We start from the raw sequence: 5,394 nt of genomic DNA, 5'->3' as shown, positions 1-5,394 counted from the left end.
TCCTCCTTTACCCCTTCAGAGCAGACCTTTAGAGTGAGCTGAGAGGCTGCCCCCGGGCTTGAAGTCCTCAGAAAGCTTGTAACTGTCAATTTTTAGGCTGTGCCTTTTTTTTTCTTCCTGCATTGACGTATCAAAGCATTTGCCACTGCTACCTGCCTTGGTTATGATTAAGTTGCTAAGTCATGTCTGACTCTTTGAGACCCCATGGACTGTAGCCCGCCAGGCTCCTCTGTCCAGGGAATTCTCCAGGCAAGAATACTGGAGTTGTTATTTCCTTCTCCAGAGGATCTTGCTGACCCCGGGTTCGAACACAGGTCTCCTGCATTGTGGTTGGTCTCCTTACCAATTGAGCCACCAGGTAAGACTCTACTTGCGTTAGGTTGGTGTAAACAAGCCATAGGGTCGCAGCGAATATGAGGGAGTATGGAGTGTAAGCCAGCGTGCATTTACAATGAAGACTTGACAATCTGTACAATAGCACTAATGCTACACAGGGCAATATAGAAAAGGGAAGCCAAAGACCACGTCCCAGGGTGGAATGGAGGGGGCTTGATGTTCAAGGTCACATTTAAGAGTGTGAGATTTACTTAGGGTGATGGGGATCTTTGAGTAGGTGAGTGAGATGTTAGACTGGGAGAATGGAGAACAAAGGAAAGTGAGGCTAAAATTTAAGATGAATACAAGAGATTAAAGACTTGAATTGGAAGGAAGTACGTTAAAAGAACCTGGAAACTGTACAGAGGGGCCAGAGAAGATGCTTTTGACAGTGAGTGAAGCTTCCAATCCTTCATTTCATTGGGAAGTGGGTGTGTGGACAGAAGTGCTGGAGCAGTTACACTGGAAAATCAAGACCGTGGTATGGGTCTGAGAACCAAGCTCAAGTCTCTAATAGTTTTTCACAAAGAAAGACTACCTTTACTCTCTGGTGAATTTTCTGAGTAGAATGAGGACAAAGGTCAAGTGGAAGGAAGGCAGATTTAACTTTAATTTGAGAACAATTCTGTAATTAACTTACCATTGTTATTTGAACTGTTTTCCACCACCTTACATAAACTGGGCTGTGGGTGTGACATTCAAGAATAATTTCCTTACAGTTCTCAGAGCCTGGGGAAGAAGGAATGAAAAGGTAATACTCTAGGCTAAGAAGGCTGCTGCTGCTAAGTCGCTTCAGTCGTGTCTGACTGTGTGATCCCATGGACAGCAGCCCACTAGGCTCCCCTGTCCACAGGAGTCTCCGGGCAAGAATACTGGAGTGGGTTGCCATTTCCTTCTCCAAGACTCGGAAGGGGTGGTATTCACTCTTGCCTGTGTTTTGAAGGCAAAGTTAAATGAATTTAAAAGGGGAGGTGGGCAAAAGAGCAAGTATGTGGATGGAAAGGAGGAGTAAACTCTCTCCAGGGGAAGAGGGGGTGGTCCACGCTGAGGCTGGTTCTCCTCCTGTCATGTCTGCAGGAAGGGGTAGAACTTCTGACTAGAAGTCTGTGGGTACTGTAATCAGATCCCGGAGCATACAGCCTTCAGAGCAATTGATGTGATTCCTTAGGCCTGGCCGTTGCTCCACCTGGACCTTTAGGGGGCACCTCTGTGACCTGCCCAAAGGCAGAGAGCACTGGCATATCACTTTGGAGCTGGGGGAGGTGGAAATTGATGGTGACACACCAGCGTGTCTGCATGAACACCTCCCCCTCTTCATTTTCCTTTGACACTGCAGTAGTCTGGAAATCTCCAAGGATTCTATGGAGGATGGAGAAGAGTGAGGTATATTCTGGTCTGAGGAGTGAGAAGATTGAACTTGAGTTATAGATAAAGGTATGTTGTTCAGTTGCTCAGTCGTGTCCGACTCTTTGCAACCCCATGGGCATATATCTTTACACCATGGATAAAGGTATCAGTTTATTTCAGTTGCTCAGTTGTGTCTGACTCTTTGTGACCCCATGGATTGCAGCACGCCAGGCTTCCCTGTCCATCACCAACTCCTGGAGCTTATTCAAACTCATGTCCATAGAGTTGGTGATGTCACCCAACCATCTCATCCTCAGTCATCTTCTTCTCCTTCCTCCTTCAATCTTTCCCAGCATCAGGGTCTTTTCAAGTGAGTCAGTTTTTCGCATCAGGTGGCCAAAGTATTGATATTTCAGCCTCAGCATCAGTCCTTCCAGTGATCATTCAGGACTGATCTCCTTTAGGATTGACTGGTTGGATCTCCTTGCAGTCCAAGGGGCTCTCAAGAGTCTTCTCCAATGCCACAGTTCAAAAGCATCAATTCTTCAGTGCTCAGCTTTCTTTATAGTCCAACTCTCACATCCATACGTGACTACTGGAAAAACCATAGCTTTGACTAGATGGATCTTTGTTATGTCTCTGCTTTTTAATATGCTGTCTAGATTGGTCATAACTTTTCTTTCAAGGAGCAAGCATCTTTTAATTTCATGGCTGCAGTCATCACCTGCAGTGATTTTGGAGCCCAAGAAAGTAAAATGTCTCACCAGGTTCCTATGCAATATTGCTATTTACAACATTGGACCTTGCTTCCATCACCAGTCACATCCACAACTGGGTGTTGTTTTTGCTTTGGCTCTGTCTCTTCATTCTTTCTGTTATTTCTCCAGTGATCTCCAGCAGCATATTGGGCACCCATGGACCTTGGGAGTTCATCTTTCAGTGTCCTATCTATTTGCCTTTTCATACTGTTTATGGGATTCTCAAGGCAAGAATACTGAAGTGGTTTGCCATTCCCTTCTCCAGTGGACCACATTTTGTCAGAACTCTCCACCATGACCTGTCCGCCTTGGGTGACCCTATGTGGCATGGCTCATAGTTTTATTGAGTTAGACAAGGCTGTGGTCTATGTGATCAGATTGGTTAGTTTTCTGTGATTGCGGTTTTCAGTCTGTCTGCCCTTTGATGGAGAAGGATAAGAGGCTTATGGAAGCTTCCTGATTGGAGAGACTGACTGAGGGGGAAACTGGGTCTTGTTCTGATGGGCAGGGCCACACTCAGTAAATCTTTAATCCAATTTTCTGTTGATGTGTGGGTCTGTGTTCCCTCCCTGTTGCTTGACCTGAGGCCAAAATATGGTGGAGGTAATGCAAATAATGGTGACCTCCTTCAAAAGGCCCCATACAGGCACTGCTACACTCAGTTCTCCCAGCCTGCAGCAGGCCACCGTCGACCCACGCCTCTGCCGGAGACTCCTGGACACTCACAGGGAAGTCTGGGTCAGTCTCTTGTGGAGTCACTTCCCCTTTCTACTGGGTCTTGGTGCACACAAGTTTCTGTTTGTGCTCTCCCAGAGTCTGTTTCCCCAGTCCTGTGTAAGTTCTGGAGGCTCCATGGTTGGGTTAATGGCGACCCCCTCCAAGAGGGCTTATGCCATACCCAGGTCTGCTGCATCCAGAGCCCCTGCTGCCCCAGGCCACTGCTGACCTGTGCCTTCACAGGAGACACTCAAACACAGTTCTGGCTCAGTCTCTGTGGGGTCTCTGGGTCCTGGCGCACACAAGGTTTGTTTGAGCCTTCTGAGCGTCTCTGGCGGGTAAGGGATTTGATTCCAAATGTGATTTCACCCCTCCTACCAACTTGCTGGGGCTTCTCCTTCACCCTTGGATGTGGGGTATCTTTTATTGGCGGGATCCAACATTCTCCAGTTGACGGTTGTTCAGCACTGAGTTGTAGTTTTGGAGTTCCCTCAGGAGAAGATGAGCATACATCCTTCTACTCCGCCATCTTGCATGGTACCCATGGACTATACAGTCCATGGAATTCTCCAGGCCAGAATACTGGAGTGGGTGGCCTTTCCCTCCTCCCGGATATCTGTCCCAAGTACCAGTCTTCTCAAAACCAAATGTTCCAAACTGATTGCTATTACTTCTTCCTGCCCTGCTCTTCCAGTCCCTCTGCTACAAATCTTCCCATTCTATAGCATCTGAATATTACCTATCCTCTTCACTCCTGCTTAAATGACTAACTTGCATGATCATATGAGATTTCATAAAAAAGCAAAAGTAGATCCTCATTGGGAAGCTGTAGAATTTCTCTGCCTGTGTTTAGTATGAAGTTCTGTCATCACTCTAATTGACTGGGACTCTGGGCAGCAATTCGTAAACCCTGGACTTTTTCTTTTCCTTTGCGATTTGTTTCACTTGTTCTCAGGGGACCACACACAGAGGCCTCACATTCAGCCCTTCAGACCAGAGTTCCCAGGTCCACAGAATGCAACTAACACAACCAAAAGACTGCCGAGGACCAGGCACAGTGCTCAGTTCAAGATGGTGGCGGCAGGTGGTTTGCAGAGATGCTGCGCCTGCGCGGTGAGCTAGAGCCTGAGGAGGACGCCTGCCTCAGAGCCTGGAGCATTCTGCCCTCTTCGTGGTGCCTGCAGATAACCTAGCTGAGCAGCCCCACCCTGGGCCTACAAGGAGAGCATGCTCTCTAGAGCCCAAATTTAGGCCTCTCCATTGGATAAAGGTATATGACATCCTTAAAAAATGCGAGTGGGGAGAGCATAGCTCTTCAGGACACAGTGCTGGAGCCAGATGTTCTGGGTTCAAATCCCAGCTTGGTCATCTACTAGCTGTGTGTTCTTGGACAAGTTACTTACTCTCTCTATGCCTCAGATTTCTCATGTTTAAATTGTGGATAATAACAGAACTGAATAAGTTAATATGTGTAGGGTGCTTTGAATCCTGGTAAGTGGTATATGAGTTTTGTATGAAGTTGTCAAATAAAAAAAAAGCACAATGTGAGAGTTGTGGGTTAAGTTTTGTTTCGGGCAAAGTGAGGAGTATAGCCCGTGATATAGCTTCTCACGTAGCTCTGAAGAACTTCACTGAAGAGGTGCGTGTGTGGTGGAGGTCAGTGTATACGTGATCTGCTGAAGGGGTATGTGCAGTCAAGCACACATTTCGGCAGAGGCTTGCTGCTAGTCATGAGGAGCAGATGTCTCTTAATGATTTTAGTGCTTTTCTATGTGTGAGATGATGCAAGAAAATGGGCTCATGAAACTTTCTTTGAAAATATTTCTTTGAAGTCTTGTTCTGACAGTTTTCCCAGAGCACAGAGGGCCTCATTCCTGACCTCCACTTTGACCTCCTGGCAGGGTGTGTTGAAAGTCAGTGAGGTCAGTGGCTCCATCCTTGTAGTACCAGATGGCAAGGGACATTGTTTAGTTGGCTTAGTCAGTCATGTATTTTGGACTCAAATTCATACCTGTTCTACCTACTGTATGTGAGGAGCTTGTTCGGGCCTTGGGAGCTGCCTCAGGGTCATGTAATGATTTGAGGGGCCATCTGGTCTCATCTCTGCTTTTGCAGATGAGGAATCAAGGCCAAGAGAGCAGGCAGGACTTGATCAAGGTTGCTCTAGACCCGGGGAGTTTAGTGACAAAACAGCGAC

Source organism: Muntiacus reevesi, chromosome 5 (assembly GCF_963930625.1).
Source record: "Muntiacus reevesi chromosome 5, mMunRee1.1, whole genome shotgun sequence".
Lineage (NCBI taxonomy): Eukaryota > Metazoa > Chordata > Mammalia > Artiodactyla > Cervidae > Muntiacus > Muntiacus reevesi.
Note: the sequence above shows the minus strand (reverse complement) of the source record.